We start from the raw sequence: 15,403 nt of genomic DNA, 5'->3' as shown, positions 1-15,403 counted from the left end.
AGCTCTTTGCTCCACCGCCTCGGGACCGGCTTGGGGGATGGAACCTTGTCCCGCATCAAGCTCGGACCGCGTCATCAATACCGAACACATTAACCAGCTAAGTTGCCTTCATGCTCAAAGTTTTAAATTTTTAACTTGTGTTCGGCTCGACCAAGCATTATACTTTTTTGGAAAAAAGTTGCTTGTAAAAATTTCCTTGTCCAAACTTTGTTTGTGACGCGCAAATTCAAATACCCTGTTTACTTGGGGGCTTCCTTCATGAAGCTTTTTCCTGTTGCATATGATTATACTTGTACGGCTTCGTTCCTTGTTCGTGTGTTACGCCACAATATGCACCATATTGACTTAAGTGATTTGCAAGCTGGGTTGCCTGGCTCCTGTGCTTACCCCTACGTTCCCGATTGTTCGGCTAGGGAGTAAAAGGAGCACCTCTGCGATTGTCACGATCGGGTCACCCGAGCCGGACCTCAGACTGGGTGAAGCCAAAAGCTAGCGCTCTTATTGTTTTCAATGATGGTCGGCACACAACGGAACTCATGAGTACAAAAAATCTATTGCACAAGTCTCATAATAACAATGAGCACTGAAGAAAGGTATTGGTGGGGGTACTATTTTCTTCAAAGATGCTTCTTACACTTCGCAGTAATATAGCATAAGTTCCCTGAGTGCGCTTTGTCTGTTACATCCTTATGGCCTGGTTGCCTGGTTATCGGAAACACCGTCGATATTCTCGACAGGTGGAGTACATAACACTTTTCGGCCCTTGCCGAAGAGGGAGAATCTGATGGTCGGTTAAGACGCGTATAAAGTTCGGGTGAACATAGATATGATACAAGTACTTCGGTACATACAATCATTCTTTTACCCAAGTCACTTGGGGGATCTTATGTTTATTTGAGCCGTTTTATAACAAGTGTTTTTCTTCTTAGTCGTTGCAAAGTTTTTATTATTCCTTATCACTCCTTTTGAATAAGTTTTTTGGTTTTTCGAGCCCATGCCACTTTTAAACTATTTGTGTGTTTTCAGCACAAGTCTCGCAGTACAACGCCGGACACCTTTAGAGATTCGGCAAAAACATTCTCGGATATTGCTCTATATGCAGCGGTTTCGAATTGTGTCTTCGGTAAATAGTTGGGTTGCCCGACTCCTGCACTTGCCCCCTACGTTCCGTTTTGTTCGGCTCGGTGTGCAAAGGGAGAACCACTGCGATGGTGCTTCCAGCTCACATGGTTAAGCACCTCAGTGGAGAAAGCCAAAAACCGACTGTCACAATAAGCGTAAACTGGTTAGCGATCCGATGACTGTGTTAAATGATGGGCCATTCATAACATTGGACGAAGTGTTTACGGCTCGACCTCAACTGTCGCCGAACACTACCGGGGGCTAGTAACTGGCCTCCCAAACTAAATCCTCAATACTTTGCTCTTACATTAGTGCTGAGGTTTCATGATCATGCTTATCATGCCAACCCAAAGAAAGGAATCGATAGCGGAACTATTTTCTTTGGAAGACATTTCCTATGTTAAACAGTAATATAACATATCTCTCTGCGTACCTTTGTTTATAAAACCGTATGGCCAGATTGCCTTGTTTGTCGTAAACCCTTGCCCTCAGAAAGGCTTTATAAAGTAGGACAAACACTCCTCGGCTACTGGCCGAGGAGGTTGAAGCCGATGGTCGGTCAACAAAGTTTTGTACAATGCGGATCCGAGCATTAATGACATAAAGTACTTGGATACATAGATTCATTACACATAATTTGTGATTTTACTATGGATATCGATCCTTAATTCGGCCACCCGTGCCTGCATTAAGGCTCGGGGGCTACTGGGCTTCGGGCTTATTATTTACCAATATTAAAGGGGCACATCAATCCCCTGATCTGGTGTTGCCACCCGACCAGTGTCTCAGGGGCTACTGCATTGCATGTTCTATGCAGAAACTCTTAAGTGCAATATAGTTTCCGAGGAGATTTTGATCCTCAGGTTGGTCGGCCGCACCCAACCTAAGTCTCGAGGACTGAGCACGCCGCTTTTTGTGTCCCGAAGTATTCTGCCGAGCTAGGACTTGATCCTCAGGCCGATTTTGCAAATCAACCTGAGTCTCAGCGGTTACTGGGATCAGCGGTCTTATGTCATCCTTCAGGTGCATCTCGGGTTTTAGACCGATACACACCTTGAGGGCTACTGGCTATATATCTCGTCAGAGAATAAATTGCATCAATAAAAAACATTGACCAAAAATCAGCCCATGACCGAGGTGCTTAACCACCTCGGAAGCAGTTCGGCATTCAGCTCGGAAGCAAGTGGCTGGCTCCTTAGAGGGCATTTCCGGCATTAAGCTCGTCTAAACTCCTTCAACTTTTTTGGACCAAGATGATCTATGACATCTTGGATATAGTCCGGCATTAGAGCTTGGACACAGTCCGACGTTGGAGTTCGGATACATTTCGGCGTTGGAGCTCGAAAGCAGTCCGGCATTGGTGCTCGGCTGCAAGAGATACCTTGAATGCAGTTCGGCGTTAGAGCTCAGACGCAAGAGGACACTGCCTCCCGGGAACAACTTCGAACCCGAGGTGTGGCATAAAAATAACAAGGCATTGATAAAGGCCAAAAACTTAAAGGGGCTCCTCGGATACCCGACGTGTAAACTTGTCGAATGCATTTTGGCGATCCTCAAGATAGAAGATGAGAAGATTTGTTGAACTAGTTTTCAAGACCGGCAACCGAAGATGAAGAACAGTTCGGAAGAATCAAGGAGCGTCCCTAACTTGAAGACCGGTTCAGGGGGCTACTGACGGTGTCCTGGACTAGGGGGTACTCAACGCGTCGTCTCCCGATCAGTTGGATTGGGCCGAGGACCCCCATGGCCGTATACTCATGGGCCAGTCCGGACAGCTGCCGCATACAAGGAAGAATCCACAAGACTTGGCGATCAATACAAGGACTCCTCCCCCATCGGCGTATTCGGCTAGTACTCTTGTTATCCTAGGCCTCTGGTGCATTATATAAACCGGGGCCAGGCTAGTCGATAGATACACAACAACAATCATACCATAGGCTAGCTTCTAGGGTTTAGCCTCTCTGATCTCGTGGTAGATCAACTCTTGTACTACCCATATCATCAATATTAATCAAGCAGGAGTAGGGTTTTACCTCCATCGAGAGGGCCCGAACCTGGGTAAACATTGTGTCCCTTGCCTCCTGTTACCATTGATCCTAAGACTCACTGCTTGGGATCCCCTACCCGAGATCCGCCGGTTTTGACACCGACAATGATCATCACACTTTTATTTACTTACAACTCAATATTACAACTCGATACTAGAACAAAGATATGACTCTATATGAATTCTTCCGGTGGTGTACCGAGATTTGCAATGATCTAGCGTAGCAATGACATCAAAAAACGGACAAGCCATGAAAACATCATGCTAGCTATCTTACGATCATGCAAAGCAATATGACAATGAATGTTCAAGTCATGTATATGATGATGATAAAAGTTGCATGGCAATATATCTCGGAATGGCTATGGAAATGCCATAATAGGTAGGTATGGTGGCTGTTTTGAGGAAGATATAATGAGGCTTATGTGTGATAGAGCGTATCATATCACGGGGTTTGGATGCACCGGCGAAGTTTGCACCAAATCTCGAGGTGAGAAAGGGCAATGCACAGTACCGAAGAGGCTAGCAATGATGGAAAGGTAAAAGTAGGTATAATCCATGGACTCACATTAGTCATAAAGAACTCATATACTTATTGCAAAATCTATTAGCCCTCGAAGCAAAGTACTACTACGCGTGCCCCTAGGGGAATAGATTGGTAGGAAAAGACCATCGCTCGTCCCCGACCGCCACTCATAAGGAAGACAATCAAAGAAACACCCCATGCTTCAAATTTGTCACACAACGGTTACCATACGTGCATGCTACAGGACTTGCAAACCTCAACACAAGTGTCTCTACAATCCACAACCATCCACTAGCATGACTCCAATATCACCATCTTTATATCGCAAAACTATTGCAAGGAATCAAACATATCATATTCAGCGATCTACAAGTTTATGTAGGATTTTATGACTAACCATGTGAATGACCAATTCCTGTCATCTCTCTAAATTGATATAAGTGAAGCAAGAGAGTTTCTACAAATGGCGGTTTTCTATGTGAAGAGAAACAGGCAATCCAGGCTTCAAATGATATAAGTGAAGCACATGAAGCATTCTATAAAGCCATACTCAAAAGATTTAAGTGAAGTGCAATGAGCATTCTATAAATCAACTAAGGACTATCTCATACCAGCATGGTGCATAAAAGAAAAATGAAAACTAAATGCAAAAGACGCTCCAAGACTTGCACATATTGCATGAACAAAATGAATCCGAAAACATACCGATACTTGTTGAAGAAAGAGGGGATGCCTTCCGGGGCATCCCCAAGCTTAGACGCTTGAGTCTCCTTGAATATTTACTTGGGGTGCCTTGTGCATCCCCAAGCTTGAGCTCTTGCCTCTCTTCCTTTTCCTCATATCGAGACCTCCTCGATTAGACACTTCATCCACACAAAACTTCAACAGAAAACTCGGTAAGATCCGTTAGTATAATAAAGCAAATCACTACTCTAAGTACTGTTGCAAACCAATTCATATTTTGTTTTTTAATTGTGTATACTGTACTATAGCTTTTCCATGGCTTAATCCACTGATAGAAATTGATAGTTTCATCAAAACAAGTAAACTATGCATCAAAATCAGAATCTGTCAAAAACAGAACAGTCTGTAGCAATCTGAACATTCACCATAATTCTAGTACCCCAAAAATTCTACCAACATTACGAAAAATAAAACATTTGTACAGAAACACAGTGCAAAAGGAATTAGAACCATTTGATGTTCCAGTTAAAAATGTAAAATCGCGGACTACAGCCAAAGTTTCTGTCCTGCACCGTACAAACCAACAAGCATTGTAAACATCCTAAAGAAAGACCTTAGCACATTATTTTTATAAAACAATGGAATTGTACAAGGGGATAATTATTTTTGATGAAAATTTTCTGTAATTAAGATTCACAAAGTTTCCGTGAGCATGAACAAAGTTCAAGGAGCTCTCCCACTTCAACAATGATTGTCTTTCTTACTTTTACTTTCCTTTATGAAAATTTTTGGTTCCCCTCTTTATTTTTTTTGTTTTTAAACTATATAAAAGCACTCAACAGAAATAAATGACTCTCTAAAACTTCCGGGTTGTCTCCCTGGCAGCGCTTTCTTTAAAGCCATTAAGCTAGGCATTTAATGCTCAAGTAATGGATCCACCCGGATCCCAAGGTATATCAAAGCCAATTTTAATTAACAATGATTTGTAATTTAGTAGTGAGCACAAAGTAACATATATCAAGCAAAAACGAAGTCTAACTCTCTTCCTATGCATCGGCATGTCATAAAAGAACAGTTCATGCACACCAAGTAAAGGCCAATGCATAGTATAAACAGTTTCTTGCAATTTTATCGTATTGGAAACATAAAGAGGTGGAGATATAGTTCCTCTCTCATAATAATTGCATGTAGGAGCAGCAAGCACATGCATATTATATCTATCAAAATCATCATGTGTAGTAGTAAAACGCAACCCATCAATATAATCCTTAATAAGCACAAACTTCTCCGATATAGTGTAGTAGGGAGAATTCAAAAAGATAATAGGGCTATCATGCGTGGGTGCAATAGCAACAATTTGATTTTTAACATAAGGAACTATAGCAAGTTCATCTCCATAAGCATAATTCATATTAGCATCTTGGCCACAAGCATAGCAAGTATCATCAAAAAGGGATATTTCAAGAGAATTATAGGGATCATAGCAATCATCATAGCAATCATCCTTCGGTAAGCACGAAGGGAAATTAAATAATGTATGAGTTGAAGAGTTACTCTCATTAGAAGGCGGGCACGGGTAGCTAATCCGCTCTTCCTCCTTTTGTTCTTCGCTCTCTTCATCATCTTTTTCATCCAATGAGCTCACAATTTCATCAATTTCTTCTTTCATAGCTTCCTGCAAAATATTAATCTCTTCTTGGACAGTGGAGACTTTGTCAATAAATGCATCAATATTGTAATTGTATTCATAATTCTTATAACAATATTTAAGTATAGAAAAATTTTCAGGTCTATAAACTGAATCATCAAAATCATCAAACTCTTTAAACATAGATTCAATCTCATAAGCACCCATAAAAGCAATGAATTCTTCTATTTGTTTCACATCATAGTAATCATATATACCATTAGCATAAGAAGCCAAGGTTTTATCATCATTAAATTTGCATGAAAAGGGAAGGTGTGGAGCCTTCATCCTAGAGCAACAAGTAATATCATATCTCAAGCATAGATCCCGGGCATACCAATGCAACATATAAATTTGATCCCATAATAGTCTCCCTTTTTGTGTCAAGCGATAATCCCTAAAGTATGCATGTTGATCTAACATGTCTCCCATAACATAATTGAATGGGGATTTCTCAGGATTATCAAAGTAGTACATAATATTTTTCACATAATGATCATCGAGGGTTTTAGGAGGTTCCCCATCTCCATGAGCAGCAAGTACACCTAATTTTTTTGGTATTTCGTGTTCCATATCCATAACTAAAGATAGAGAACAACTTAGAACAGCAAATAAAAATTACTTAGTGATAAAGCAAACAAGCACACACGAGAATATTCACCCCACGCTATGACTCCCCGGCAACGGCGCCAGAAAAAGGTCTTGATAACCCGCAAGTATACGGGTAGTTGTAGCCTCTTTCGATAAGTAAGAGTGTCGAACCCAATGAGGAGCTAAAGGTAGAACAAATATTATCTCAAGTCCTATCTGCCACTGATACGACTCTACGCACGCTTGACGTTCGCTTTACCTAGAACAAGTATGAAACTAGAAAGACTTTGTAGGTGTTGTTGGATAGGTTTGCAAGATAATAAAGAGCACGTAAATAAAAGCTAGGGTCTATTTAGATAAAGAAGCAACAAAGTAAATATAGCGAGTGTGGAAAAGTGGTGGTAGGAGTTGTGAAATTGTCCCTAAGCAATTGAGTACTTTACTAGACCGATAGCAAGTTTTATGTGGGAGAGGCATAAGCTAACATACTTTCTATTCTTGGATCATATGCACTTATGATTGGAACTCTAGCAAGCATCCGCAACTACTAAAGATCATTAAGGTAAAACCCAACCATAGCATTAAAGCATCAAGTCCCCTTTATCCCATATGCCACAACCCCCTTAATCGGGTTTATGCTTCTGTCACTCAAGCAACCCACTATAAGTGAATCATGAACGTATTGCAACACCCTACAGCGGGAATCCCTCACGCTTGCACGACACGGAGGGCACAATAGGACAGAAACATAACCACAAGCAAATTAAACCAATCATAGCAATTCATCAATCACAGGTAGGGCAACGAAAATCTACTCAAACATCATAGGATGGCAACACATCATTGGATAATAATATGAAGCATAAAGCACCATGTTCAAGTAGAGGGTATAGTGGGTCGCGGGAGAGTGGACCGCTGAATATAGAAGGGGGAAGGTGATGGAGATGTTGGTGAAGATGGCGGAGGAGTTGGTGTAGATCACGGTGATGATGATGGCCCCGGCAGCGCTCTGGCGCCACCGGAAGCAAGGGGGAGAGAGGCCCCCTTCTTCTTATTCTTCCTTGACCTCCTCCCTAGATGGGAGAAGGGTTTCCCCTCTGGTCCTTGGCTCCCATGGCTTGGGAGGGGTGAGAGCCCCTCCGAGATTGGATCTATCTCTCTGTCTCTCTCTGTTTCTTTTATATCCAGAGATCCTTAACTCCGATTGGGGTGAATCTTTTGCCCAGATTTTTCTCATAAAATTAGCTTTCTTGCAGCAAAAGAAGAGCGTCAACCGCCTTACGCGTGGCCCACAAGGGTGCCAGGCATGCCCAGGGGGGAGGGTGCACCCCCCTATCTTGTGGCCACCTCGGGCACCGTTTCGCGTTGATTGTTCGTCCGGAAATTCCCAAATATTCCAAAATAATTCTCCGTCTGCTTTTATCCCGTTTGGATTCCGTTTGATATTCGGTTTCTGCTAAACATAAAACATGCAACAAACAGGAACTGGCACTGGGCACTGGATCAATATGTTAGTCCCAAAAATAGTATAAAATGTTGCCAAAAGTATATGCAAGTTGAATAATATTGGGATGGAACAATCAAAAATTATAGATATGATGGAGACGTATCAATAAACACTCATCGTGAGAATAATACATCTAGCATGGAAAATATTGGTCACCCTTCACTGCCTCGCAAGCGGTACAACACACAAAAGAGAAATTTATTTTCAAAATTAGAGATGGCAGATGCAAATTTGCTTAGAACGGCATGGAAATACCACATATAGGTAGGTATAGTGGACTCATAAGGCAAAACTGGTTTAAAGGGTTTTGGATGCACAAGTAGTGATCATACTTAGTGCAAAATGAAGGCTAGCAAATATATTGAGACGCGACCAACCAAAAAGATAAAAATCTCGTACCCAAGCATTAAGCATAAGTAACACCGAATAAATGCACCATAAGTAGGATATAAATTTCATTGCATAACTATTGACTTTCGTACTTGCATAGGGAATCACAAACCTTAACATCAATATTCTTACTAAAGCACAATTACTCATCAGCATGGCTCACATATCATATCGTCATATCTCAAAACCATTACTAAGAATCAAGTTTATTTTGTCCAATGATCTATATGAAAGTTTTTATTATATCCTCCTTGGATATCTATCACTTTGGGACTATTTTCATATGTTGCTTTTGATAAGCTCAAAAAAATATAAGTGAAGATCACGAGCATAATTTTTCTTTCTCTCAAAATAATCTAAGTGAAGCAAGAGAGAATTTCTTAAAAAAATTACTAATTCCCCAATAAATCTAACTGAATCATGAGAGCATTTATTCAAAAATAATAAAGCACACCATGCTCAAAAAGATATAAGTGAAGCACTAGAGCGTATCCATGGCTCTAAAAATTTAAGTGAAGCATAGGAGCAAGCATAGCATAATTTTTGGCTCTCTCAAGAAGGTGTGTCCAGCAAGGATTCAACACTTAAAACACAAAGAAAAACAAGCAAAGACTCATATCATACAAGACTCTCCAAGCAAAACTCATAATATGTGATGAATAAAAATATAGTTTCAAGTAAAATACCTATGGTTGTTAGAAGAAAGCGGGGATGCCACTCGGGGGTATCCCCAAGCTTAGTTGCTTGCTACTTCTTTGAATATTATATTGGGGTGCCTTGGGCATCCTCAAGCTTAGCCTTTTGCTAATCTTTATTCCTTCATCCATCGTAAGATCACCCAAAACTTGAAAACTTCAATCACACAAAACTCAACAAAACCTTCGTGAGATCCGTTAGTATAAGAAAGCAAACCACTACTATAAGTACTATTGCAAACCTATTCTTATTTTGTTTTTTGCATTATATCTACTGTATTTCCAACTTTTATATGACAAAAACTCATCAAATAAAATCATAGAATCATCAAAACAAGCACACAACACAAAGAAAACAGAATCAGACAAAAACAGAATAGTCTGCAGCAATCTGGATATTTTGAATACTTATGTAACTCCAAAAATTCTTAAATAAATTTGTGGACGTGAGAATTTTATATATTGATCTGCTGCAAAAATAATCAACTCAAAATCACTCTTCTGTTCAAAATGACAAATAATCTCGTGAGCCCAAAAGTTTCTGTTTTTTAGCAAGATCAAATCAACTTTCACCCAAATCTTCCCAAAGGCCTTGCTTGGCACAAACACTAACTAAAACACAAAAAACACAATCATAACAGTAGCATAATTTTTTAACACACAAGAAAAGAAATCAAAAACCCAAAATAAATTTTATTCATTGGGTTGCCTCCCAACAAACGCTATCGTTTTACGCCCCTAGCTAGGCATAACGCGTAGGATCTAAGTGTTGTCATCTTTGGTTCTAGAACCATAAGATGCCCTCATGATTGATTCATATGGTGGCCTAATTCTTGTTCTAGGGAATTGTTCCATTCCCTTCCTTAGTGGAAACTGAAATTTAATATTGCCTTCTTTCATATCAATCACGGCACCAATAGTACGCAAAAACGGTCTACCAAGAATAATTGGACAAGACGGATTGCAATAAATATCAAGAACAATAAAATATATGGGAACATAATTCCTATTTGCAAGAATAAGAACATCATTAATTCTTCCATAGGCTTTTTAATAGTTGAATCCGCTAAGTGCAAATTTAAAGAGCATTCTTCAATATTGGAAAGACCAAGAACATCACATAAAGATTTCGGAATTGTAGAAACACTAGCACCCAAGTCACATAAAGCAAAACATTCATAATTTTTAATCTTGACTTTGATAGTAGGTTCCAACTCATCATGAAATTTTCTAGGAATTGAAACTTCTAATTCCAACTTTTCTTCAAAAGCTTTCATCATAGCATCAACAATATTTATAGTAAAAGCTTTATTTTGTTCATAAGCATGGGGTGAATTTATCATGGATTGCAACAAAGAAATACAATCAACCAAAGATCAACTATCATAATTAAAGTCTTTGTAATCCAAAATTGTGGGCACATCACTAGTTAAAGTCTTGACCTCTTCAAACCCACTTTTATCAATTTTCTCAACAAGATTTTCACCCTCCGAATCATAGCGATGCCTTCTAGCTAAAGTTGACTCTTCTCCAGTCCCTTTTTCATCAATATTCATTTTACTAAACAAAGAATCCATAGAAGAAACACCAATCATTTTAAGATCTTCATCACTTTTATGATAGTATCACTAGAAAACGCTCTTTCTAAAAATTCTCTTTTAGCTCTAAGCATAGCGGTTCTTTTCTTACTTTCATCCATAGAAACATAAAGAGCTTTAATTGATTCTTCAACTTTAGGCACACAATTTTTCATCTTGAGAGTTTCTACATCATGAGATATTCTATCAACACTTCTAGAAAAATCATCAATTTTATTCAACTTTTCTTCTATCGAAGTGTTGAATGCTTTTTGCATATTAATAAATTCCTTAATATTGCTCTCAAGATCAGAGGTGTTTCTATTATTATTATAGGTTGGATTACCATAGTTATTAGAGGAATTACTAATAAAAGTCCTAGGATTAAAATTTCCTCTATAAGCATTGTTATTGAAATTGTCTCGCGGGACAAAATTCACATCTATGGCATCACTATTTTGATTAATCAAAGTAGACAAAGGCACATCATTAAAATCAATAGGAGAACTTTTATTAGCAACCAACTTCATAAGAGCATCACTTTTTCACTCAAAGAATTTATTTCTTCTATCGAATTGACTTTTTTACTAGTAGGAGCTATTTTAGTATGCCATTGTGAGTAATTTGCCTTAATATTGTCTAGCAATTTAGTAGCTTCCCCCAAAGTAATTTCCATACAAGTACCCCCCGCGGCGGAATCTAGGAGATTAAGAGAAACAAAATTCAATCCCGGATAACTTTTTTGTATGATCATCCAAAGATTTAACCCATGAGTTGGGAAATTTCTTAGCATCAATTTCATCCTTTCCCAAGATTGTGCAACATGCTCATGTTCAAGTTGCTTGAAATTCATGCCCTTGGTTCTAAGGGAAATAATTTTTGCGGACGGAAAATACTTAGTAATAAAAGCATCCTTGCACTTGTTCCAAGAATCGATACTATTGCGAGGCAAAGAAGAAAACCAAATTTTTGCATGATCTTGCAAAGAAAACGGAAATAATTTCAATTTCACAACATCATTGTCCACATCTTTTTTCTTTTGCATATTGCATAATTCCACGAATGTGTTAAGATGGGATGCGGCATCCTCATTAGGAGTACCGGCAAATTGATCTTTCGTGACAAGATTCAGCAAAGCAGTATTAATATCACAAGACTCCACACTAGTGGCGGGAGGAGCAATCAGAGTGCTAATAAAATCATTGTTGTTGGTATTTGAGAAATTACATAACTTGGTGTTCTCATGAGTCATGATGACTATGCAACAAGATTGCACTCAGAAACAGATCTGACGAGAAAACGGCGAAAGAAAAGGAGGGCGAATAAAATGGCAATTTCTTGTGAAGTGGGGGAGAGGAAAACGAGAGGCAAACGGCAAATAGTGTAAATTGCAAGGAGATGAGATTTGTGATTAGGAACCAGGTTGATGTTGAAGATCCTCCCCGCAACGGCGCCAGAAATTCGTTTTGATGTCTGCTAGAACTGCATCGGTATTTCCCCAGAGAGGAAGGGATGATGCAGTATAGCGACGGTAGGTATTTCCCTCAGTGATGAGATAAAGGTTATCGAACCAGTAGGAGAACCTCCTCACACCACGTAAACAACACCTGCACACAAATAACAAATACTCGCAACCCGACATGTTAAAGGGGTTGTCAATTCCATTCGGGTACGGCGCCTCAAGATAGGCAAATAACGTGAGGTAAAATTGGTAGATAGGATAAATAGATCACAGAACAAATAAATTGCAGCAAGGTATTTTTGTATTTTTGGTTTAATATATCTGAAAATAAATGCAAAGGAAATTAGATCACAAAGGCAAATATGATAAAAAGAGACCCGGGGCTCTAGGTTTCACTAGTGGCTTCTCTCGGGAAAAATAACAAACGGTGGGAAAACAATTACTGTTGGGCAATTGATAGAACTTCAAATAATCATGACGATATCTAGGCAATGATCATTATATAGGCATCATGTCCAAGATTAGTAGACCAACTCCTTCATGCATCTACTACTATTACTCCACACATCGACCGCTATCCAGCATTCATCTAGTGTATTAAGTTCATGGAGAAATGGAGTAATGCGATAAGAACGATGACATGATGTAGACAGGATCTATTTATGTAGAAATAGACCCCATCTTGTTATCCTTAATAGCAATGATACATATGTGTCGTTTCCCCTTCTCTCACTGGGATCAAGCTCCATAAGATCGAACCCATCACAAAGCACCTCTTCCCATTGCAAGTTAAATAGATCAAGTTGGCCAAACAAAACCCAAATATCAGAAAGAAATATGAGGCTGTAAGCAATCATGCATATAAGATATCCAAGAAGACTCAAATGAATTCCGTGGATAAAAGCATAGATCTGATCATAAACTTAAAGTTCATCGGATCCCAACAAACACACCACAAAAAGACTTACACCATATGGATCTCCAAGAGACCATTGTATTGATAATCAAAAGAGAGAGAGAGAGGAAGCCATCTAGATACTAACTACGGACCTGTAGGTCTACAAAGAACTACTCACGCATCATCGGAGATGTTGGGTAATGTAGTAATTTCAAAAAAAATCCTACGCACACGACAGATCATGGTGATGCATAACAACAAGAGGGAAGAGTGTGTCCACGTACCCTCGTAGACCGAAAGTGGAAGATTTAGCATAATGCGATGATGTAGTCGTACGTCTTCACGATCCGACCAATCCAAGTACTGAACGCATGGCACCTCCGAGTTCAGCACACATTCAGCTCGATGACGTCCCTCGAACTCCGATCCAGCCGAGCTTTGAGCGAGAGTTCCGTCAGCACGATGGCATGGTGATGATGATGATGTTCTACCGACATAGGGCTTCGCCTAAGCACTGCTACGATATTATCGAGGTGGACTATGGTGGAGGGGGGCACCGCACACGGCTAAGAGATCCAAGGGATCAATTGTTGTGTCTCCAAGGGGTGCCCCTCTCCCCGTATATAAAGGAGTGGAGGAGGGGGAGGGCCGGCCCTCTCTATGGTCCGCCCTAGGGGAGCCCTACTCTCACCGAGAGTAGGATTCCCCCTTTCCTAGTAGAACTAGGAGCCCTTCCAAGTAGTAGGAGTAGGAGAGAAGGAAAGGGAAAAGAGAAGAAAGGAAGGAGAGGGCGCCGTCCCTCCCCCTAGTCCAATTCAGACTAGGCCTTGGGGGGGCGCAGCCTCCCCTCTCTCTTTCCCCTAAAGCCCAATAAGGCCCATCTACTCCCCTGCGAATTCCCGTAACTCTCCGGTACTCCGAAAAATACCCGAATCACTCGGAACCTTTCCGATGTCTGAATATAGTCGTCCAATATATCGATCTTTACGTCTCGACCAATTCGAGACTCCTCGTCATATCCCCGATCTCATCCGGGACTCCGAACTACCTTCGGTACATCAAAACACATAAACTCATAATATCGATCGTCACCGAACTTTAAGCGTGCGGACCCTACGGGTTCGAGAACTATGTAGACATGACCGAGACACGTCTCCGATCAATAACCAATAGCGAAACTTGCATGCTCATATTTGCTCCCTCATATTCTACGAAGATCTTTATCGGTCAAACCGCATAACAACATACGTTGTTCCTTTTGTCATCGGTATGTTACTTGCCCGAGATTCGGTCGTCGGTATCTCAATACCTGGTTCAATCTCATTACCGGCAAGTCTCTTTACTCGTTCCGTAATGCATCATCCCGCAACTAACTCATTAGTCACATTGCTTGCAAGGCTTATAGTGATGTGCATTACCGAGAGGGCCCAGAGATACCTCTCCGACAATCGGAGTGACAAACCCTAATCTCGAAATACGCCAACTCAACAAGTACCTTCGGAGACACCTGTAGAGCACCTTTATAATCACCCAGTTACGTTGTGACGTTTGGTAGCACACAAAGTGTTCCTCCGGTAAACGGGAGTTGCATAATCTCATAGTCATAGGAACATGTATAAGTCATGAAGAAAGCAATAGCAACATACTAAACGATCAAGTGCTAACTTAACGGAATGGGTCAAGTCAATCACATAATTCTTCTAATGATTTAATCCCACAGATCAAATGATAACACATATCCATGGTTAGGAAACTCAACCATCTTTGATCAATCAGCTAGTCAAGTAGAGGCATACTAGTGACACTATGTTTGTCTATGTATTCACACATGTATTATGTTTTCGGTTAATACAATTCTAGTATGAATAATAAACATTTATCATGAAATAAGGAAATAAATAATAACTTTATTATTGCCTCTAGGGCATATTTCCTTCTGTCTCCCACTTGCTAGAGTCAATAATCTAGTTCACATCACCATGTGATTTAACACTAATATTCACATCTGTATGTGATTAACACCCATAGTTCACATCATCATGTGAACAACGCCCAAAGGGTTTACTAGAGTTAATAATCTAGTTCACATCGATATGTGATTAACACCCAAACAGTACTAAGGTGTGATCATGTTTTGCTTGTGAGAAAAGTTTAGTCAACGGGTCTGTCACATTCAGAGTCGTATGTATTTTGCATATATTCTATGTCTACAATGCT

This window comes from Triticum dicoccoides, chromosome 5B, assembly GCF_002162155.2.
Source record: "Triticum dicoccoides isolate Atlit2015 ecotype Zavitan chromosome 5B, WEW_v2.0, whole genome shotgun sequence".
Lineage (NCBI taxonomy): Eukaryota > Viridiplantae > Streptophyta > Magnoliopsida > Poales > Poaceae > Triticum > Triticum dicoccoides.
The sequence above is the reverse complement of the archived record's forward strand: the minus strand, read 5'-3'. Positions refer to the sequence as shown.